The 24510-nt window shown below is 44.4% G+C and overlaps 1 protein-coding gene across 5 annotated transcripts in view; it reads left to right on the forward strand.

Annotated features, from left to right (window-relative positions):
* The first annotated feature begins 12104 nt into the window (after positions 1 to 12104).
* SFMBT2 (Scm like with four mbt domains 2) overlaps positions 12105 to 24510 on the forward strand; it is a 180711-nt gene continuing 168305 nt past the window's right edge. For all 5 annotated transcript variants that reach the window (XR_014319395.1, XR_014319396.1, XR_014319397.1 and 2 more), the window contains exon 1: positions 12105 to 12265. The gene's annotated coding sequence lies outside the window, so the exon portion shown is untranslated. The remainder of the gene's footprint in view (positions 12266 to 24510) is intronic.

Consider the following 24510-nt stretch of genomic DNA (forward strand, 5'->3'; position numbering starts at 1 on the left):
GTACGGTGGAGCTGGGTCCATCCCAAGACAAAAACTCACCATAAAGGCAATGCAGAGACACTGGGGGACTCTTACTGAGAATCAGCCAGGAGAAGTTGGGAAGATCACTTAAGATTGTTGTCTAGACTGTTCTTCTAGGCAATGACACACAGCTCTGGCATGAAATTCCTGCTGTATGAGAAATATCTGAAAGTCCTTGGGATCAAGGCATGGGAGGTGCCTGTTTATCCATAATCGCCATCAAGACAGCTTATATCAGCCACTTGTATCTGAGAGGATGGCTGCTGTGGTGAATATGGGATGTGAACTTGTGTGTGAAATGGCCCTAATTAATCAGGAGTCTTTGCATCAGAGAGCATTGTCTCTGAAGACAGCATGCTCTACATATATCTCCACAATTCAGTGTGGAGGGAAGATAACCAAGCTAGTTTACAGGAACTGGTCTTGCTGTAGTAGGAAGAAATGCCCACACAGGCTCATTTTACTCTGTTTTCAGCAGGGAACATATATATAGCAGCCACATGGCTATATATATATATATATGATAGATATGTGTGCTGCAGCATTGACACAAACATGAGTTGAGAACCTCTTCCAAACCTAAGAGGTGTAACAGAGAATGGTGGCTGAGGGATGTAGGGCATGAAAAAAGGGAAGAGATGTGACAGCAAAGCAGAAACCCACAGGGATGTCTGAGTGGCACAAATGTCAGCTTTTCTGTGTGCAAAGTGGGTTTTTATCTCCAACGAGTTCCTATTTTCTCTCTGTAAACAAAGAGTAAGTTGTCCACTTGCTCCACTTATACTGAATGGCACAATAAAATATTTTTTTTCAGCAGATGCCTATGGCTAAAGCAAAATTCATTCAAAAAATAATTTATTTCTACAGAAAGTGTGGGAGTGCTAGCCCCTGATGCTGTCTGTTCCCATCCATCCCTTTTATTGGGAAGTATCAACACATATTCTTCCAGTGAGGTCTGTTTAATGGCACCCAATAAAATTGATTCATTACTCATTTTCTTCTTATTATCTTTCAATTGCTCCAGCTCTTGATACCACTTAAAGGGGACATAAGCTCTTGATAACCACTATGTGCCACTAATGTGATAATACTCCTAGGAGAGAATGCTTTCCCTCCAGGCTTTCAATAGACCATGCATCTTTCTCATGAACTTCTTATAATGTGTTTGGACAGGTTTGCTTTACCTGGAGGTAGACCACCATGGTAAGGAGTGAGAACACAAATATGCTTCTTGGAAAAGACATCTCAAGTGCTCTGTGGGTGTCAATGAGAAGCTTTTAGTGTTGTGAAACTGTTTTACTCACAGGAGCTGGCTCTTGAGCTCTCCAGAAAGAAGTCTGAAACCACTGAGAGTGAAACTCAACTTCTGTGCTCCTCTTTGGCATAAAACCAAAGCTGTTTAAACTCCAGGAGAACAAAGACTTTCTGTTTCCAATCAGCCTTGGAAAATGTCCCAGGGAGGAGACAGGAGTTGCTGACTTTGTTTTGGGGTAGGAGGGAGAATGGTTCAAACTTCTTTATGGACTGGGAAGGATTACAACCACAGTGAATTTAAGGTAGTTTTGCAGATTCCAGTTTGTCTTCTGGGAGAAGAAGTCCCCATGGATGCTCATTGAGGGCTTAATTTAAAGAGACTGAAAACAGTGTAGATCCAGTACAGAAAACTTTTACATACGGGCATAATTTTGTCATATGAGTCACGGCCCTATGAGAAATCTCTGCTCCCATGGGACCATGACTTGTTATCTCTTGGTTGGATTTAGGACTCTTCTCATCTTCTCATCATACTCAAAAATGGGAACTAGGAAGCCTCAAGCATAGGTATACTATTTGCTAGTTACCCTATAGTGATATGATTTTCCAAGCCCAGTACCTACAGTGATTTCCCCATAAGTTAGAGAGGGAGTTAATATTTTAAATGTAGATGTCGAAATATGTCCTTATTCAGGCAGATGGATATAACCTTAAGCATTTTACAGAATCTGATTTCTTTTTAATTAAAAGAGCCCTTTCTTTCTTAATAACTTTAAAAACCTTATTTGCCATTAAATTCTTTAGGAGTCTCTTAGGAAAATAATTTCCTGCTGCCATTTTTACTCAGGTTTGGATCTCCTATCTCTTGTCACCTGTAACAAAGTGCTATAGGAAGGAGCATTGCTGTATTGCTTTCATGTTCTCCATCAGCCCTGATACGGCTGGTTGTTCTAAAGCTTCATACATAATATATGTCATGTCTTAAAGCAGCCCTGTAAACGACTGTACAACTGTAAAGGTTTTAAAACTCAACTAGCCTCCAGCTACCAGCTATAAAAAGGCATTTAAGAAGATTAGCATTAAAACTACCTGGAGAGATGAAAAATGGAGAGGCAGAATGGCCTAATGATGGATCATTGGGCTGTGACCAGTGACGTGGCAAAGTCACCTTTCTGTGCCTCAAACGGGCAAGTGCTGATGCTAATCCTTTTTGGAAATTGTTCTGTAAATGCATGGTTTGCCCTCACAAGGGCCCTCTTTCTCAGCACACTGAGTGAGGATTTTCCAAGCAGTCCAAAGGAAATGTTGTGCCTTTTCCCACTGGATCTGAATTTGCTCTGCCTCCTTTGAAAATTATGCCTCTGCTGAACAAACACCTTTGAATTACTTTGTATATCTTCCATCTTTGTTGAATTTTCTGTCTTTTTTGCTGTAGCAGAGTGTGCTGAAATTGCTGGACAAATGTCTTTGGAGCCTATTCTGACAGGAGGTGGGGTCCCAACTGTACCAGGAATGTATTTATAGTGGATTTATTATTATTATTATTATTATTATTATTATTATTATTATTATTATTATTATTATTATTATTATTATTATTATTATTATTATTATCATCATCATCATTATCATTATCATTATTATTATTATTATTATTATTATTATTATTATTATTATTATTATTATTTAATATTTGTGCTGAAAATCAAGTCCATTTTAAGGCTTGGCATGACTGAAAGTTCCTCCTCTACCTCTCTTCCCTGTGCTGTCATAGCAATGAAACTGGGATATGCCTCCATGTATCTAGCTCACCAGTTCCATCCTACTGCTGGGCCGGGCACAAGTTATCTTATAAGAACATAAGAGTCATACCAAAGGCCTCACAGACTTCAGTTTCCTGATTTTCCACAGTGCTCATAATAAATTACCACAATTATGTACTGACATTTTTCTGGAACAGAATCACAATTCCTGGTTCTGGGCTGCTTTCTTGGGTACCCAGAAGCTCTCAAGGGCATTATTGAAGTATGTATGAGGTGAGATTAATCTGAAGGTTCAAATTCAGGTGTCTTCATATGGCCTGCATGCCTGAACTTGGTGGGTATCTGGTCAGAGCAGTCAGTCAACTCTACAAAGCAATTCAACTCACCCCTACCTTGGGTACCAGCATTTACTCAGCTGTCTTGTTCTCCAGACCCTACTGATAATCTGGCTGCTGGATCTCTATTGACATTGAGCTTGGACACCTGGTGGTATAGGCTTTGGTTACCTAAAGCAGAAAATCTTCTACCAGATGCATCAGAAGACATGTTTGAGACCCAATCCTTTTAATGTGGTAGTTGGAGACCAAAGGGGACACACTAAGACAAATCACGGGGCACTGAACATCTCCATTTGGGTACTTGAATTCATCTCCTGACCTACATGGAGATGCCTGCATTGGTGGTGCCTAGATTTAAGTGTGCTAATCTGGAGCTGCATCCCAACAACCTAATTTTGTAGGTATGCTTCTTGTAAAGCCAAATGGGAGTCAAGAGCGATATCAGTGAAGCCTGCATCCCGATGACGGAGGGAGATGCAACACGCCCAAATAAACCTTTCAAATGCTAGGAATCAGCACATCCCAGTTATGTGGCAGTGACATTACACCTGGCAGTTTAAGAAGGACATGTTACATGATCTTCCATCCCTGGCATTTCTAACTTCTTGCTTTTTAAACAGAAGATGTTTGCCCTGGCCCTGTCTTGTCAGCATCTCCTCCAGCATCCCCCTTTGCCATAGCTCTTGCTTTGCACTCTTTGTTCATGCTAATGTATTGAACTGCCTCTTGTGAATCCTGGAGAAACAGGATATTTCATAGACAGTAACAAAATTAATTAATACTAGACTATGAGCATGATTTGTTTACCCAAACACTACTTTAAACCCAATGCTTTTCAGCAGGCACTTCCACTTGACAGGACAGGGCAATATCTTTTTGTTTGTAAGGAGGCAAATTAAAGAACAGTGAGACAAGCACTAAGCTGATTTGTCAGGGTAAAACCTTCTCTTGTTTTTACAACATGAAATTATAGAAGTGAACGTGAAAACAGAAGTTGTTTGTGTTGAGAAAATAAAAACATTATTCCTGCCTGTGTAAAGAGGCATATTAAAACATTTTCAGAGTAATTAAACCTATTCTTTTCTTGAAAGAACTTTTACATTTATATAGAATCATAGAATCATTAAGGTTGGAAAAGCCCTCCAAGATCATCTGGTCCAACCATCCCCCTACCACCAATGTCACCCACTAAGCCATGTCCCTAAGCACCACAACCAACCTTTCCTTGAACACTCCCAGGGATGGTGATGCCACCACAACTATAGTGAAAGGTGGTCAGTAGACCCATCCAATGCTGGTGAATTCTTCTTGTATTTACCATTCTCATGTTGTTTGCTGCAAGGGGAGATGTCCAGCCTCCAGGCCAAGTCGTGGCCATTCAACTCATGGCTGGCCTCCTCCAGGGCCACCAGCTGTGTCCACATACATTGGTGCTTGGCCATGGGCTCCTCCTGGATTCACATGGCATCTCTCTGGTCCTAAGATCAGAGTTAATTTTTAGGGCAAAATGCATCCCAATGGAGTGGCATTTCTGTACTACATCCCTCCATTGGGATCCTGGCAGAGTGTCCTAGGGGTACTTGAGGATTTGAGGCTTACTCGGATAGTATTGGAGGATTGGGTAGGACAGAAGGAGGCAAATTTAGCATGGGTCATACTGCCTACAAAGGGAGATCCTTCAAACAACCCCTGAATACACCCAGGGTTCACCTCAAAGGGAACTCGTTTGTTCAATCCAAAAGAAAACCTGGGAGATAAATAATATTTATGTCCCACAGCTGATACAAAAGCAACAAGAATGTGCCATGAAAGTAGGATACTTCACAATGCAGCTGAAAACACTGAAAAGTATGGCTAGCATGGATGTCAGAAGCTGTTCCTATACTGCTCCTTGGCTTCCAGGCAGGATTTAGGAGATGGTCAGATGTCCACACTGGACAGCTGGAAAAAACCTGGACAGAGTCCTGGCCTCCAGTGGAACCAGTTAATGAAAATCAAATGGGTATATGGTTGAAGCCAGCTCTGAGTGGGGATGTCTGCTCACAGCCAAAATCCAACCTTATCTCCCTGCCTCTTCCCTGGGGGTGCCTTCCCTGGGGGTGTCTTCCCTGGGGGTCCAGCCTTTTGGGGTTCTTAAAAACATTTTTATATTCTTAAAATCAATTGTTTGCAAACAAAGTATAAGTGACGAACAAAGACTTAAATTCTTAAGTACCTCTATGGACCTGGCTTTTAATTCCCTTACATTTCAGCCTCCCACCTGCACAATGCTTCTTTTCTGAATCTAAATGGATAAGGCAAGGATGTGGAAGAAGCAAGGACTATTTTCCCTGAGTCCAAGCAGTACCAGAGAAGAATCAGGCTTTTGCTACAAATAACCTTTACTGTACTTGTCGTCAAAACTCTATTTATGTGGCTTGATTCCCCAACAGTCCACAGAGAGCTCGGAACACCATGAAAGGGAAGTAGGAACCTGTAAAGGAGCCCTAGGGATCTAGGGCTGGATGCCACCCATTCTGCTGTCTTCTAGCTTCAAATCTGAAACAGAAAACATCTCGTTTAACAGGGGTGTGCTTTATTGTCTGTTAAGAAAATCCATCTAATGCAGATGTGGGCTCAGTAAGAGCTCACCCTGGTCCTGTGCCCCAACACTGCTGCCTTCCTCATCCTTACCACCCTCCCAGCCGTACACACTTCCAAAAGCTGCCCAGTAGGAAACCTTCTCCAAGACCAGGGAAGAGAAAAACTTGAGAACAGAAATCACTGTGCTGCAGCTGAGGATAATCTGTGCACACAAATTGGCCAGGAATTTTAATTTTTCAACTCTTTCTTTTCCAGGAACTCTATATTTAAGGCTTGTGGGTTATTGGAGGTACAGCTAAGACCCACAAGCACATTACTTTTTATTTATTTCTTTTTAAGATGTAGTTTTAGGAATACTTCATTATCTCAGGAGGGAGTGGGCCTGACATAGATGAAGCTCTGGTGAATGGAGAAGAGGGATGTAACAGGATTTGCTTTAAAGGGCTCACTAAGACGACAAGGCTCAAATACAAGACACAAGTGACTGACAGTTTTCAGCAGTGAATCTCCAAGCAATTTATAAAGCCAGCACAGTATTTCTCTCTCCATTTTAAAGATGGGGAAACTGAGGCATGGAAACCATCTCTTGTCAGAGGTGAGCTGGGGTCTGCAATGAGAGTCTAGAGTTGGCAGTAGGTAGGACATGAACTGCCAAAGGGACGTGGCCTCAAATGAGACCAGAAAATTCCCTTTGTAAGAAAAAGTTCCTTTTCTGAAAGCTTTCACAAGAAATTCCTTCTTTATTTATTAACCCACAGCCACGTCTTGCTTGACAGAATCCTAGTAAGTAAAGTATTTATATACCTTCGCTCCTGATCCCTGGACTGAGATACTTAGTCCCGAGCTCATTATGACCTTAAATATGTTACCTATTACCTTTAATAGCATATTGCAGACTCCTGCACTCATATGCATTCTTATTAAATGCGTTTAGCAACCTGGCAGTGAAAAAATAGAAGTGTCAGCTCCTTCAAATTAAAATAAAAAATCAATTATGCTCTAAGGGGCAGATGGAGATTAAGCTGAATGCAATGTACATTTACACTACTGTGGAAACCGAAGCCTTTATGTGCAATTAGTGGCATTTTATTCTTAATCTTTCTCCTTAATACAGAAGGGGCCATTAAAACAGTAAAAGCCATCCACGTGCCTGCTTCACAGTCAGCTTTGGAGAGGTACTTCCAAATGTATCATTTTCATCTTATCTTTGTAGGTCAAAAACATTACTTACGTGCCCCTTTAATTCTTTGCTGTTATTTTGGGGGTAGCAGTGAATGGGGGCTGGAAAGAGGGAGGAAAAGGCCAAGTATACAGTTGCAAGATGAGTTTTTTTGTTTGTTTGTTTTTGTTTTTGTAACCTGAGAGTAATTTTTCCTGGTACTTTTTGCATATTGCATCCCTTCTGGGTTTTGTCCATCTCATTGGAAATTGCCAAAGGGAGACGTTCACAGGAGAAACTTCAGCACAAAGCATGTTGTGGACAGGCTTTTGAGCTTTTATGGGAATGTGCCAGGAGATTAAAGCCTGCAACTGACCCTCAGGAGTTGGACTTAATGATCCTTATAGTTCCCTTCCAACTTGGGATATTCTATGATTCTATGATCTCATAAATGTGATTCAGTACCAAAACTGTGGTGGTGCCTGTGCTGGTTTTTGAGTCCATTGTGCAAGAAGAGTGCACAGAGGGCTAGGACAACTCAGTGTTTTGTGTATTGTGATAGAAAATGCTCTCAGCTTGCAGCAGAAGCTCTGTTTCTCTACTGGGACACATCAGTGATGACGAGAAATGCAGATGTGAGGCAGAATTCAGCTTTTGTTTATAAAACATGAGCTCCTGCTCCTGCTTGTCGGTCAGAGAATTTGGCCTCGGTTTCCCCAGCCTCCCTTCCCAACCCCAGCTCCTAGAGGCTAAGCACACCAGGAGGTGTTTTCCTGCTGGGTAAAGGTGTGTAAATAATCAAAGTAAATAAGGAAGCTGTTAATAAATGCTACAAATGAGCAAGTCCTTGCCATGGGAGTGGATCTCTTCTGTAGTGCAAGCGTGATCAATAAGACTCTCAGCTACGAGCCTCAGTATTGAACCTCTGTGCTGTGATTTATTGGATATAACACGTGCTTCCTTTTTATTTACTATTAAGGTGGAAGAGCTGCTGTTCAGCACATTTTCATAGCGTTCTTGAGCTGCAGACATGATGCACTGGCTCAGATTTTTGAGTTAATGTTAAAACCAGTTTCCTTGAGTTGTTGCAGGAGAAAGGGTAGAGCTAGAAACTGGATTTTTACCACCATGCAGGGCTGGTGCTGTAAATGAAAGGGTTCGAAGTGGTGGGAGATGCTAACCAGGTTCCTTCCCTTTCCAAAGGGAAGGTTTTACAAATACAATTCCCAAACCAGTAATCTCACTGCTGCTCGCAGTGCTTAACAAGCAGGACTTTTACTATGGAGCGTAGCGAGAGAGTTTAAATTTTGGATTAACTTCACTTATGCTAATCTCTCCTTTAGATCATGCCTTAAACACCTGCCTTCAAAGCACCCTACGCTCAACGGTAAATCGGGAGAAAAAAAAGCGTCTGCAAAACGCTTTGTAAATTTGATGTTCTTCTCCAGAAGATGGCACTGTGAAACTAGGCTTAGAGCATCCCTGTGTCAGCTTCCAGGAGAGTTTTACCTTTTTTACGTGGTATCAAGCTCCACTATTTGCACCACCTGCAGGACTGACGCCATTTATTTAGGTTTATGAGAAGTCCATATACTGTGTGCAAATAGAGAATCACAGAATGGTTGGGTTGGAAGGGACCCCTGAAGATCATCCAGTCCAACCCCCCTGACGAACAGGATCACCTAGAGCACATTGCACAGGATCACCTCAGCCCTGTGTTAAGCTTGTGGGACACTCTGAGTCCTTGAGGCTCCTGGCTAAATTGGGGCCAGAAAAGGATGTGAAGATGCACACCAATCCATAAATCCTACCAAATGCTCTCCCCCAGGGCATTTATCTTCCCAAGCCTGGAAAAAAGATAGAAGTTGGGAGTGTTAATGTCATATGGTTTGTATGTGCATGTTATTGCATCTCTTTGTGTAGGGGGGGCTTTTTATATCCCCACATCTCCTCTATCCTGGAGGTCAGAAACCACCAGTACCTTATCTAAAGTAATTGGAGTTGAAATTTCACTGGGTTGGAAATGTTCCTCTTGTTCAGCTATGAAAACTATAGGGTGTGAACATCCTTTGGAGGTGAATATCACAGGCAAGGCAGATGGACAATCATCATAACTTGGGTATTTAATACTCAGGTCAATTTATTGTTTTATCAGTGCTATTTGCATAAAAGTGTTTTTCTTGAAAACAACCAAAAAATATCAGTTGAGAAATTTCTATTCCTTACTCCAAATACAAGTATGGGCGTTAGGTGGCTGACAACAGGTCTTACACTCAGCAACATCAATAGCAGCAAAATTAGTGTAACGTTGGAGACATATCCCTGGGAACACAGGGCCACTGAGACTAAAACCTGTGCTAATGTTGGTGTGGTTTTTCACTGATGGATTAAATCCATTTTATATCTTGGGATGCTCAGCTGGGACAATTCAGCATTTCTCAGTGTTTCCTTTTTCCCAAGGATACTCTGAAAGGTAGTACTAAAATGAAATTGCTCAGATATTGCTGCAATTTATGTCCACCAAACCAATTTGTATTCTCAGCTCTGAACAAGATCCAAAGTCTTTGCTGCCAACAGGAGCTGATACAGTCATGTTCAGATCAGGCCTGCTATAAATCTGCACCTTTTCATTCATATCTGAAAGTCTTACGGTAGCAGCCATTTAGAAAAAAAATCTGGAGGGATTTCCTTCCTCAGCCTCAATTTTTTTTTTTTTTAATTATTATTTTTTTTTAATCCACCTTTTTGGACACCTTCCATGGAGCTAATTTAGATGATAAACTCTTTGGACAAGGATAATGCTTTCTTCTACATCTCTATGAACATGGCCAAACATGCTCTCAGCTCTTCACAATTAGTCTGTAAATAGAAATAAGAGAGGGCCAAGAGAGAAGAGGTCCAGGTCAGTGGAACCAAAGCAAAGAGCCCTTAAGTGTGAATGGGAACAGAGGACAAAGGCAGCTGGTGGTAATAGAAAGGAGATGAAGAAACATCTGCAGTGATGTGAGAGCTGTTTCTGCTACCCTAGGTTGAATGGTGGTAGTGTCAGAGCCTGGTAGCAGCACCTACAGATGTGTTACAGTGAGGGGAACTTCGGTGTGACCTAATCTGGAGAAGGTGAAAAGGAGCAAGCACACAGATATTGTGCTTGCAGAATTTTTATTTTTTTTTCAAAAGTACGTTGAAAATCTGAAATGCCTCCCAGCTAAAAATGTCAGCCACTTTCCTGGCATCTTTTAGATTTTGGGTGTTATTTTGAAGTTTGGACAGTGTTCCCTTGCTGTTTTGAAATCCCATCCATCCTGTAAGCCAGAAAAAATACGAACTGCCCGATTTATGTGTTTTACAGCAACTCTACTGGAACCAGAGGGGCTGAATCCTTCTCCATGGCCTTTTGGAGATGGACCACAAATGGCAAGAAGGTGGTTTGCGGGAAAGAAATGCAATGTCTGTAGAGTTTGCTGTTTTCTCCAGTATTCAGTAACTCCTCCATGAACAAATCCCAGGGGAAGAAAAAAAAAAAAAAAAAAAAAAAAAAAAAAAAAAAAGCACACTTTTCTTCTTCTCTATTACACTCAGAAATGACCAGAAAAAGTCAACCAAGATAGAGATTGTGTCTGAGCCTGTGGGGGGAGATGTAAACTTTACAGTCTTGGCATGAGGGCAAATACACCGGTGTTTGGGGTGAATTTCATGGGTGGAAAGAACAAAGCCCTGTGGTGAGGAAGCCCCTTCCCTCTGCTCCCCTCTGGACCTGTTGAATATGCATGTGCTGCACCAGCCCTAGTCCCGGAGGATGCTCCAAAGGTATCTGTCTGCATCTTCACACCTATCAGGGATACTGCAAGGAGGAGGGATATGAAAAAAATCCCAAAATCGACAGCGAGGAGCATTGTGCAGCCTCTGGGCAGGGCTGCAAGGCAGGCAGAGGAATCTCTGCAAAATCCTCCACCGCCCCGCTGCTGAGCAAAGCCGGGTAGGGAAAGCCGTGGAGATGGCTGAGTCGGGGCATCCTCCCAAAAAATGGCTTCAAAGGGGGCTTTTATTGCCCTCATCGCCCCCGGGAATTCTTGCGCCCCTCCGGGGTGCTGGAGCAGTCAGGGCGGGGGGCATGGGGCGGTTTCCAGCCCTACATCGGGGCCGATTTCAGGATCTTGAAAGAGAAATAAAAAATAAAACAGAAAAATCCCGCAGTGTGGCTGAACGTGCAGACACCCCCGCACAAGCACACCCGCACGGCGACGTTCGGTGCGATTCTGCCGCGGATCCCCTGCAGCCACTACAAGGAAAAATAAAAGAAAGAAAAAACAAAAGGAAAAAAACAAAGAAGGAGGGGAGGGAGGGAAGAAAAAAAATAAGGAAAAAAAAAAAAAAAACAACGCGCAAACGACATCCAGAAAGTTGTGTGTGTGCCTGCGCGCTGGGAGGGGAGTGCCCCGGCTGATTTTGCATCTTGCCTTGTGCCTCGCCTGCTCTTGTTTTTATTTTTATTTTTTATATTTTGCAACAGGGAAAGAATAGGTAATAGAGGATCAGGGGAAAGTCCAGGCAGTCGGAGCAGAGGGGACGCGGTGCATTTTTTTTCCTTTCCCTGCTTCCTCATCCTCCCTGGAAGTTTCTTTGCGACACAAAATCGGGCAAGAACCCGAAAAAGAAGCTTGCGGGGAACGGTGGGAAGGGAAAAATGGGAGGGAGATGTCCCACTCGGCTAGCAGCACTGCTGGCTTTGGGGCATTTTGTGTCACAAAAATTGCGCGCAAGGCGAGACCCCGCTGCGCGCTTCCCTGCGCCGCTCCCCGGTGATGCCGGCTGGTGCAAGGAAGGAGGGGGGGGAGAGATGCGGGGGATTTTCTTTTTTTTTCTTTTTCTTTTTTTTTTTTTTTTTTTTTTTTTTAAACTGCTGAAAAAGGTCACTGAAGGAGTTGGCTGCTAAATAAAAAAAAAAAAAAAAAAAAAAAAAAAAAAAAAAGCCCTAAAAAGAGCGGCAGGCATGCGCACTGCGCGGATGCCATATTGGAATGAGGCTGCCGCGGGTGCGGGCGCAGGGACGGCTCCGCGCAGCGCCGCGCACCGCGGGCTCCCGCTGCTGAGGCGCGGAAAAAAAAAAAATAATAAAAAAAAAATATTAACCCCCCAAACTTCCTCAGGTAAGGCACCGCATCCAGCAGCACCCCCCGGGACTCTCCTTGCTGGCATTTCTCTTTATTTATTAATTTTTTATTTTTTTTTCGCAGCGCTTGGGTGGAGAGAGTCGGGTGGATTTTTTTCTCTTATTTTAAAGGGAAGCCGAGGGATGGAAGGTTGCTGTGGGTGTATTGTGCGAAGAGGTGGAGTTGTTGGGAAGTGTTTGCGGGAGGCTTGCGGAGCTGCTGGGGCACAGCCCCGGCTGGAGCCGGTACCTGCGCTCGGCTTTGCGGCTGCCGCTCCCCGCGCACCCTCCCCGGGCACTGCGGCCGCAATTCCCCGCCGGCTGTCAGCGGGTTCTTTTCCTGGCATACTCTGCATGCCCTCATTTCTCCCTCTCTTCTTCTTCCTTTCTTTCTTTCTTTCTTTCTTTCTTTCTTTCTTTTTTTTTTTTTTTTTTTTTTTTTCCTCTTTAAAGTAATCTATCTTTTTGGGGTCTTCCCTGGCATCCTTCGGGGGCATCCTTCGCATGCAACCCCCCTTTCAAATTGCTGCGTGTCTCGGAAAGAGTTATTTTGGGTGTGTTTTTTTTTTTTTTTTTTTTTTCTTCCGAATCTGCAAGGGTGAAAAAAAAGCCGCCGCAAATAGCGGGGAAGAAAAAGAAAATAAAAGAAAGCAATCAGCTGTGCCAAAACGTGCAGCCCTGATCTCTCTACATATTTTCCCCCGTAGCGCTCCCGAACTGCGGTAAATGAATATTTATAAAGCTTGTCAGTTCAACATGGCGGGTTAAGGTGTCTTTAAAACTGAAAATAAACATTTTGAGGGGAGAAAAAGAGAGAAGCCAAGGTGTCATACGTTGGCTCAACTCTCTTTTGTTGCTCGGGAGAGGTGCGCCGGTGAATTAAACGCAGAGAGGTGGGGGTGGGATCGGTCCTCCGGGTCCCCCCCTGCAGGACTCACTGGTGGGAAAAGTACAAGGGATTTGTGTGTGCTGGGAAGGAACCACGAGAAGGGGCACGCAGACTTCGGAGCCCGGCCGATTTGCCTTTGAATGCCAAAATCGCAGGCGTGCCACGAGAGAGAGCTAAAAAAAAAATGCCGAGAGACGCGGCGATGATTTATTTTGCATTAAGAGTAGACATGTCGTGGGATGAGATGTCCTGTTGGAGCTGTCAAGCCTTCCCCGCTCGGCGCAGTCAACCGGGGATGTGCTTTTTATTCCCCCCCCCCCCTCTGTTGTTTAACAAAAATGCTCAGAAATTGCCGTGCACGGAAAATCGGGGCTGCCAAACAAGTGGCGCAACGAGCATCTCTTGCGCGGAGGGACCCTAAAAAGCCCACGACGGCGGAGGCGACTCGCAGCTTTTGCAGAGCAAGCAAATGAGAGTTTGCGAGGAGTTTGCCGGGAGTTGTTTGTGCTCTCCCCGGCTGCCGTTTGCAAATGCATTTTTCGGGGGAGTGAAGGAGCGAGGCTGGCGCTGAGGCAGGAGAAACTTCCTTGTTCCAGTGCCGGGAGTGCTCTGGTGCTGCTGTCCCGGGGATCGTTTCGCCGTGGTGGCAGGGTGTTAACTTGGGAACATCCGTATTTTGCAGCCCTGGGAGGCGATGGGAAGCTCTAGCATCGCGGGGATAGAGGAGCCGGGGAGGATCCTTGGGGGAAGATTTCCTTGAGCCTCTTGGAGATGCTCTCCAGAAACCCACCATGCTTTTATTTAGCAGGAGGGGTTGGAGATGCAGTTCGCCCATCGCAGCATGGTTTTGCCTTCCAACGGGGCTCTTTTCCATCCTCCCACTCCATTTTTGCCCTCTGTCCAGCCTCCATTCCCACTCAGGACCAAGTTTTGCCACTCAGGGAGCCAGCAAACTGATCTCGCAGGGGTGGGGACCGGGGGAACGAGGGAGGGGGAAGGATTCTGACCTGTTATTAGAAAATAGCATTAATTATAAGCAGAGCATTAATTATAAGCTGCTTGGGGGGCAGCTGTCAAACAGCAGCAGGACTGAGCTTGCAAAATCCAAGTGGAGTGGAGTCAGCCTGTGGGATCTTCTGTGGGGTGGGAAGGGATGGAGCCATTGCAAAATGGGGAAAAAACTCCCCTGTCCCTGCCCTGCATCTGCCCCTCTCCATGTGTGTTGCCCCTTGGCAGAGGGGCTTTTGAAGGCACTTTGTGCCCCTGGGCACTGGGGCAGGAAGTGTTGTAGCAGAAGGAGCTGGAGGCTGAGCACAAAAGCAACTTGGTAGGGTCCTGCTGTGGATGGGGGCACGGAGGGAATGCAGAGGTCTCTGCAGATCCCTTTTCCTGGGGGTATATATATATATATATTTTTTTTTTTTTTCTTCTTCTTCTTCTTTCCTTTGCATTAAAGGAATTTGCTTCAAAATAGAAAAAGCAGCCTAAAATGGTACTTGCAAACTGCGCTTTCTGATGGGAACACCTCACTTTGCACTAGTGTTGCCCATTTCAGGCTCTGCATCCAGACCCCCACCCAACATGGGGTGCAACCCCCAGACCCGCCAGGGCAGGGGACACCCCATCACCCTGAGGAGCTGTGTTTATGGGACGGTTTTGCACCCCCCAAATCTTTGCTCCTGTTTCCCACAAAGGGAGAGGATTCTTCGCAGGCACTTTTGATTTCCTTTGCTGGGGGGCAAGGGGATTATTTGCTGGTAGACTCTGCAGGAGTTGGGGGGCGTGGGCAAGACAGGTTTGCTCTCAGAGTTTGTGATTGTAGCCCAGGGGAACAAGGACATAAGTGGTTTGGTTTTTTTCTTTTTTCCCCATTTTTTTCCAGCAGATTATTTATGGAAAGGAAGAAAATAGTCTCACAAGTCTAATAACTTCAGTGTTTATAAAGGATTAGATCCTAATAACTCCTCTGATAAGATGGAGGCTCAGTGTAATATGTTACTAAGTGAAAATGTAAAAGCCATTTAAATAGATACAGCAAAGAGATGCTGGGCGACTAGCACACTGCAAACAAAAAGGAAATAGTACCTTTTTACTGATTTTTTGGGTTGGACAGCATAACAGGATAGTAGGCAGCCAGTATCATTTCATTTATATATTGAGAAAACTTTTACAGATATTCAACAGATGTTTCCAGGGTGCTGCAGTGGTGGAGAGTGTGTGGCGCAGCTGTAAGAACATCTGTAGAAGGCAGTATGTAGTTGTGTGGCTGTGATTATGAGTGATAATTGACTGGCTGGACAGACAGCTGATGTTTTAATGAAACATTTATTAAAACTTTATGGCGGTGTTGCCAGAAATAGAATCAATACTGCAACTGTCAGCTCTTTAGTCTAGGGATACTTTTTTTTTTTTTCCCCCCATGGCTTGTGCTGTGCAGGGTGGGCTGCTGACCCTTTAAATTAATAAAATAAATAAAATAAATAAAATAAATACTTGTATGTATTTCAAGTTGCTTTTTCAGACCTTTTTGCAGGGATATGGCCACAATATGTGAGCATCAGCAAAGGGATGTGAAAAATATCTTGTTGTGGGACAGGCCGTGGGAGAGAAGGTGCTGTGTTGTTTCTTCACGGACTTTTTGCTGGCTAAATTCACATTGGTGTAGGATGGGGGAGTTTGGGGGGTCCCAGGGGTGGTGGTTGAGGAAGGTGGCTACTCCCTGCTCATGTCCAAGTGACAAAATCAAGGAGTTGTGGAAGCTCCAAGAATCAGGCTGTGGAGACGAAACAGAGAAGGAGGATCCAGAGGCACGTTTCTGAAGGTGCCCAGGGAAAATTAATGGGGTGGCCACTTTTCAGATGACCTGAAGGTGATAGAAGAGTCCCAAGTCCTTTATTACTGTGTATTGACGTGTGCCATGGATTGAGTGGTGCAGCTGGGCCCTCAGTGCAGAAAATGAGATGCTCTTGGTAATAGTGATGCTCCTTGCAAATACTGAATTTGTTCTATCCCTGCAATGTCATCCTCAGGAGCAGTTATTTTAGAGTGGCTGGTGGTACCTTGCCAACGTTTAAGTCTCATCGTTTCAAACTATCTGTTGATCTTTTTACAGTAGTCATCTCTGAGGAAGCCAGTCAAATCCACCCTTTGGGTTTTCAGCCAGAAGATTTATATTAGCTTTGTTTTCTGTGTCTTAGGTGGCACTCCTATGGTGAGTCAAAGTGTTTGGGTTGCAGAGCAGAGGGAATGCAGGAGTATGAGCAAAAGGCTTTGTCACTGACATTTAACAGCTCCTGAAAAAGTTTATTTTGAGATCTGCCTTTTTGCAAGGCCTAAACAAAGCGGTTTTGAGAGGGCTGCTTTAGAAAGTGTGATCACAGTTACTCCACTTTCATGAATCAGAAACGTTTGTTCTAAAATTAAATAGTAATAAAAAGCCATAAAATCCCCCAAACCAGGCAGATCTTGACAGCTGACCGAAAGATCATTTCTGAGTAGGTGTGAAGCTTAAAAAAAGGTATGTGCGGAATCTAGGCTATTTTTTTCTCCTGCTCGTGATTCTTGCTTTCGTGATTAATGCTCCAAACATCACCAGGTGGCTTGTGCAAGGGAGCCCTAATTGCTTGGACAAAGTCCTGAGCTCCAGTTTGAATATAAGTTATTGGGAAGGTGCAAGGCCAGACGTTGGGATCCTCTGCTGTGTGGGGAATTCATTATGGATGACCTGGGGCAGCTCATGTGTTCGCCATGGCATCTCTCAGAGGCCACTTGTGGGATGAAAGGGAATCCAATCAGTCTTGTCTTGGAGCAAAGGGGTGTAATTAGCCCCCTAAATGTGACTTGCAGATCTCTGAATTAAAATGTCTTGTGGAATTTGGTCCTGGTCAGACCTTGGCAGGGGCTGCTGGCTGCTCTCTACTTGTCCCAGGGGAAGGGTAGGAGTGGCAGGAGATGTCCATGAGGGCTGCAATTTGGTTTTGCAGATCCTCCCACCTCATGGAGCTTATCTGGATGTAAAGCACTGGGAGGGGTGTGAACACACACAGGACTAAGCCCAAGTGCTAATCAGCTGTGCTGTGTAAACGAACCAAACGGCGCCAGGAACCTAAAATGTCATTTTTCCTAAAAAGCATTGAAATCAGATGGCAGATGTTTAATTTTTTTTTCCAGTTTGCGTATTTTTATTTATTTATTTATTTATTGAGAATGTGGTGCCCTGCAGGAGTCAGAGAGAATGTAAAAGGCAGCGCTCATTGCCCCGGGCAATTGGAGTTCTGGCTGGTGAGAGGCTTCTGAATTGGGCCCTAAATGAAGTCTGTGAAAACAGTGTTTTGTGTCTCCCTCTGGTGACTTGGCTGATTGGTCCCTTTGTGGGGGTCTGGCTGATTTTTCTTTTATTTTTCGGTCCACGTGGCTGGTGCTAAATGAGATGTTTTGGGATGATAAGCAGCTGTGCGCGTTCGTTACCCCACTAAAAGGCTCCCTTGTTTCCGACCCAGGGGTGGCAGAAGAAGGGACACTGCAGATGGTTGATGTTGCTGCTCTGCTTCTTCCCTGCAGGTTTTTTTTTTTTTTTTTTTTCTTTTTTTTTTCCTGTTTTAAAGGGCAGCATTGGGGATATCAGTTCAGTCTGCTCCATGGCCATAATTCAGCCAGGCGCTTTAAAAGATGCTTAATCTTAAATATGCCGTATTCCCAAAGCAGCTGGTGTTCAGTGAGTGCTGAGCAAGTGTGGAAGCACATGCCAAGGCGGGGCTGAATCATGGGGACTGCCTGTTGAATCATGGAGAAGGTGACAGCCACCTAGCAGGTGATGGAGCAACTTGAAGTGAGAAAGGTTAGCACGTGGCGACCTCCCTCTCCCTGTCCTGGCACCTTCTGCTGGCATTTAGCTCTCTGCAAAGAGGATGTAAAATAGCTGTGCTGTGGCAGGAGGGGATTTTTACAGCTGCTTGGGATGAGCATAAATAATTCAAGTGCAGCACAGGGGAGAGGTGCCCCCTTGGCTTGCCCCGCTGTTTGGGGCAGCACAAAAAAGTGGCTTGGGGCCAGATCCTGCCATCAGCACCCAAATCTGGCAGGCTTCCCCCAGGTGTCTGGTGTGGGTGCTGAGCACAGGATCGTGCCCTGCACATGTGTCCCATGGGATGCTCGAGGTGGGGATGTCCAGGGTTAGCAGGCAGGGCTACAGGTGTGGCAGCGATGCTGTGCTTGGTTATAAACCTTCCAGCTCATGTGGAAGAAGGGAATTTTAAGGAAAAAGTGCTTTTAATTTTAGAGGTTTGATCTAATTCTCATTGAAGTCCATGGTAGGTTTTTGCTTTAAGTCTATCTCTGAGTCCTTAGGCTGCATTTATGCACAGGGCAGCTAAGAGTGGGATGAGTACCTCAGCCAGACATCTGTGTGCTTGCCTCTCATCTGTCTTTTTTTTTTTTTTTTTTTTTTTTTTTTTAATCCTAATACTGCAGGGCTTTTCACTGTAAACAAGTTAGTTGCTCTAATTAGGTTTATTTTACTTTCTGTCATCTTATCTTGCTGCTATTTATCTCCATGCGTATCCTGGAGTCCATGGTGTGCCGGGTGAGGAGGAGGAGAAAATCACCTAGTGAAACAGGTCTGTCTCCATCAGCCTGAAAGTGCGAGGCATTTGGCACCAGGGCAAGGACAGAGGAGTGCAAGGACCTGCTCACTTACAGAGGCCTGTCACCACCCCACATAATCCCTTTTTGAGCACGTGTCTGCAGAGAGTTTGATTCCCACCCTTCTTCCCTTTTAGGATGCCAAATCTGGACCTTCCCTGCTCTGATCGTTCTTCTGTTTTCCCATTTTTGCATTTTTTCCCTCCAGGGTTAACCGTTCTATTTTCTTTGCTAGCGCACAAATGATACAGGTGCAAAAAACAAAACAAAACAAAAGCAAACAAACAAAACAAAACAAAAAAAAAACACAAAACAAAAAAAAAAAAACAACACCCTGCTTGATAGAGCAGAAAGATCAGCCTTATTGAGTGGCTGGGGTAGGAGGGCTGGAGGGACCTCCAGGGCTTGTGCAGACCATCTCTAACCCTAGCGCAGGAATAGCTGTTCCAAGACCTGCCTCTAGAAAGATCAGGGGAGCCCTGTGTCCTTCCCACAGTCTATTCCACTTCCTCACCAAGTTCATTATTAATGATTTTCTTTCTTGTGCCCATACCAAATGCCTCCTCCTGTAGTTTAAACCCAAACCTTCCTGTTCTATTCACCAAGAACATGGAAAGCAGATTATTCTCTTCCTCTGGTCAGTGGCTTGTTACATATTTGTATTTTTTGAACATTTCGGGTTCTCTGGATTAGGTGAAATTTGTTTCTTCCACCTTAGAATATATTTACACCAACACAGCGCTGTTCAAAGCAGTGATGTGCCCCTAATCAAGTCCTGTGGGGTATTCAACGTGAAGGAGAAATTGTCACTTGATATAAATGAAAACATTGGGCGAGGGGAGCGCTCGAATTAATAAATAAATAAATTAAAGGACAGGAATTTGGAAGAAGTGATCCTTAAAAGGATTCCAACTGGTACTTTGTCTGGGAAGAGAGACAGGCTCTTTCTCTGGGAGGTGAAAGCTGCTCCTTGATGTGTTCAATAGCCCTTCTGAACGAGCCTCCGTTCGCATTGTGCCGATGCTCGGGGGGTGTAAATATTGTGGCAGGCTGCCACTAGCAATCCTGCATGAAGTATGGTTTTATTTAGGGACCTCTGCCTGGAGGAGCAGGCTTTCTTCTCAGGCACAGCTTTAGTCGTGGGCATCGTCGTGTTAAATGAAACGGGAGATTTGCAGCATTGCCTGTGAGATGGCTTTTTGGGGGAAGCTGGAGACCGCATTGATCGCCCTGCGTGCTTTTGGAGGTGGTCTCTGAGCTTTGAAAAAGGTCACCTGCGTTGTTTAAGGCAAAGACTGCACATCCAGACTTTTAGACCTGGCAGAAAGCATTGCTGACTTGACCTGAGCTGTAAAAAGTAGAGGTTGTGTGTTGAGATCTGCAGGATGGCTACTGGGGAGACTGAGCCCAGCACTTACTGGGGCTGGGAACCACTGGGACATGTGTATCTCCAGGCTAGCAGGGAAGGGAGCTCAGTGCTGGGTCAGACACCCAATGAAGGGTGAGTCCCTCAAAAGGGATGCTGTGGAGGCAAATGCTTTAGGGTGGGCTGGGGATTGACTTGATTCCTGTTTGCCCTGACTGCTGGGTGATGACTGGTCTCATACTGTGTCCCATGGGTCACAAGGTGCCTTTGTGGTCACCTAAGGATGATGGAGGGGGGAGAGCCTGATTCAAGATCAATCCTGAGGTGATCAACTTGCCTGCATCCTAGACCTAATCACACACGGCTGAGTTCACCCTGAGTGCAGAGCTTGTGTTGTTTGGTTCCTTCAGTTTGCTTGCTGGCAAATATAAATATCTAAAATCTTAGCAGGCCCTGTGCCAGCACAGGGACCCTCCCCAGGGCTGGTGTTATGGGGCAAGCTTAGGTTGTCTCGCTTCAGCCCCGCAAGTTGCCCTGAGCAGGTTTCTCTTGGTTAGCTGTAAAGGAGCATCTAGGTAAAAGAAATCCCACCAGCATATCTAGGGTCGAGCTCTGGAAATGCAGTGAGCTCAGGAACACCCAACCATATCCCTGTTAGGGGCTCTTTGCCAAGGGCATGGGGCCACACTGGCAGCCCCACAGCAGATGCAGCAAGGCTGTGGTGCTCATCACCTTCACTGAGTGTTACTGAATACTGGGGCAGGGGCCAGATCCTTTGGAAAGCAGTGGGGTTGGTGCTTCTTCTCCATTCAGGACTCAGCAGTACGTTGGCGTAAAGTGATGGACATAAATTACCCAGATAGGAAGTTCCAAGGATGTAGGATCTCTTTTGCATCCTCTGTTCCAGCAGCCTACCATTTTTATGTCAGGCCCTATTAACCAAGCATGTGTTGGAGGGGGAAGGTGAGTTTTTCAGGAGTAATTCCAAGGGAGAACCCAAAGGTGCTGGATTTGTGTGTGTGTGTGTGCGGACCTCTCCCTACAGGGTTTTATTCCGAAGGAAGGAAAAACAGGATAGAGCACACGGGACAAGAAATGTAAAATGGTGTGAGAAAGCCAACGCCAGCGCTTATTCAAAGAGCCAATATTGATAGAGATGACAAGGCAGCATGTTTGAGATAATGATGCGGCTAAGACTGACAGCCGTGGGAAGAAGCAAATAAAAGAGATTCTTTTATATATTGGCTGGCTCTTCCTGCCTGTGAATTAAAAGTCTGGATGTGAATTAAATACCAGGGGAATGGGAGCTGCGTGGGGGAAGCATCGGATCGGTTCGAACCACCACTGTGCAAACACAGTGAACAAGGGATCTGCAACCAGGGGCTTTTTTCCCTCCTCCCTCTTTCAGTTGCATTTCGTAATCCCTTTCCTTCTGTTCCTGCCTGATGTAGTGTCACCTTGAGCATCTTTTGCTGTAGTTTCGCATCCCCTGGTTTACTTGTGGTCCTTAATTCGGGACACGTGTTTCTTTGGATGGATGGAAATCAGCGAAGGGCAGCATGCAGTGCTTGTTTGGTGGTGGTGGTGGCAGGCAGGTCAGCATGCTGCTGTTAACAGTATGGCTGGGGACTCCGTTTGAAGTGTTAATTAGCAGCAATTAATAAGAAGAGAAAAATTAATACCCTATGTCAGCTTTCTTTGCTAGTTAGTTGTATCAACTCAGGCTCAGGGCTATCTTGGAGCTTGTGTTTGCACAGGAGTTTGGTCTTGTTTTATGGTGTTGGGAGGACACTCAAGCACACTCCTACCACGAACTATGAACTAGTTATTCCCAAAATAAGAAGATAAACCATAGCCTCAGGCAGATCCAGTTCTCTTGGAACATGGATACTCTCAATGAGACATCTCAAAACCAGAAAGTTATCCATAGCTTAAAGAAAAAAAAAATGTTAAAGTAGAATTAAACCAACAAAAATGTCGATGACATTGCTGAATTTGGTTGAGATTCTGCATTGCTTCCATTTAATTAAGCTCAGACGTGGCTGCTGAGGATCAATCCCAGCCGTGCTGCAGCTACTCGGGCAGCTTCCTGCTGCTTTTCCCATCCATTTCCCACTTCTGATGGAGAAATTCCCAGGCAGAGGAGTAGTCCCTTCTCATGGATCTGGGGAATTGTATGAATGGACACCTTCAGCTTTCTTTAAGTTCATAACTTTGCCCTATCAGCGTCATGGGAACGTTACAAGGTTTAACTATGCTATCAAACGGTTTATCTTTCTTCTGGGTATTTGTACTGGTACCCTTGAGTTCTGTTTAAGATGATTGATCTGTTGTGTTTAGATTGATCTCTCTCTGTCCTTTATTTTATTTTACTTTTTTCTAATAGACCCAGATTACCTTCCATCACTGCCTGGTCCTAGGCAAAAATGAAAACTGCCTAATCCGCCCAAGGTTTCATTTCTGCTGACAGTTCCCCTCCTCTCGTATTTAACAAGCTTGATGTAAAATCCTGATACTTAACCAATTTATTATTAATGATATTTACAGAAGTATTCTCTACTGAAGGAGAAGTGATTTTTGACTTTCAGTAGACTGATTGCTTCTTGTTTCATGGTTAATTGAAAGTTAATATACACTGGGGATGAGTGATATATATGTTCTGAGGATAGCTGCACTCAAAATACTCATAGTATATAAAACACTTAATTCATTAGCAAGTCTCATGTCAACAAAGAATAAAGATAAAGTGCTGTAGTGGCCATCGCAATGGGGAAGTGATCATTATTATTTATGGTGTGCTCCAAGTATACTAAGCACTTTGCAAAGAGACCAGCAAATGTATTGCACTGAATAGGTTTATAATCTCTTTATTTATTTATTTATTTATTTATTTATTCATTAGTAGGTTCCTTTAGGTTGAGGCACACAAATCACTGATGGAAATCTAACTTTGGTCAAACCACCTTCCTTGGTAATCTGCATCTATCAGTGATGCTTTCTGAAGCACATGTGGCTTTAGTGTGGTTTAGTTGCCATTGTGACCACTCCAACCAGCAGTTAACAGGAGTTACACTTACATTTTACATGCTCCTCATCCTTGTCAGTTCCTGCTGTAACTGCTCATACATGTCATTTTTCCTCTCACATTTTTCATTGGAGTAGCCTTAAAAACCAGGAATGAAAAACCTACAACAATCCACTCTCATTCTTTCTATTTTATAACCACTGTATCTGGTCTTCCTGAATATGCTTCCTGAGCAGTAAAAGTTGGAAAAAAATCCCATAATATTTTTACACTCTTATTACCTCGTGCTTTGCCTGGCCTCTGGCAATAATCTATTTTCTTACTTTTAGTCACGCCTCTTGCAGACATTTGGTGTTGGTGCTGCCAGCATAGTCCTCGCTTTCATGCAGGTATTGGAGGCATTCACTAATAAGCAGGACCCGTCCACCACATCCTATATTCTGGACACACACCTTCCTTACCATCTGTCTTCACTTTAGCGTATCTGTGTGAATAGCTGGTTCCCTCTGTGCCCATAACCCACGCTCTTGGTTTCTCTTTTTCAGCCCTCCTTTGACACCTTGTAATTCATCACCATCTTGGTGAGTTTTACTGAAAAGCTCACTTTGGAGTTCTTTTTTTTTTTTATCTACTCCTAAAGGTGTTTCTCTGGGTATTGCTTGTCTGGTGGCTTGCTCTTGCTGGAAATACAGTTCTCATTTAGTCTGGTATCTGATTCAAGATCTAGTCAGTCTGTATTTCCTTTCTCATATCATTTTTCATCTCTGTGTTTTTATTCTATTTTTACTATGTTAATTTCTTCAAGAAGAATCCCTTCTGCCAACATGACCCAAACTACACCTGAGTTAATATTTGCTACCTTGGGGGGTACTAACTGCTGCAGTTCCCTTAGATCAGCCTTCATTAAAAACCAGTTGTGGCTAGTACTATTTCATAGAATCATAGAATCATAGAATATCCTGAGTTGGAAGGGACCCTTAAGGATCATCAAGTCCAACTCTTTGACACCGCACAGGTCTACCCAAAAGTTCAGACCATGTGCCTAAGTTCACAGTCCAATCTCTTCTTAAATTCAGACAGGCTCGGTGCAGTGACCACTTCCCTGGGGAGCCTGTTCCAGTGTGCAACCACCCTCTCTGTGAAGAACCCCCTCCTGACGTCCAGCCTAAATTTCCCCTGCCTCAGCTTAACCCCGTTCCCGCGGGTCCTGTCACTAGTGTTAATGGAGAAAAGGTCTCCTGCCTCTTGACAACCCCTTACGAGGAAGTTGTAGACTGTGATGAGGTCTCCCCTTAGCCTCCTCTTCTCCAGGCTGAACAGGCC

This window comes from Aythya marila (assembly GCF_965140915.1).
Source record: "Aythya marila genome assembly, chromosome: 1".
Classification (NCBI taxonomy): Eukaryota; Metazoa; Chordata; class Aves; order Anseriformes; family Anatidae; genus Aythya; species Aythya marila.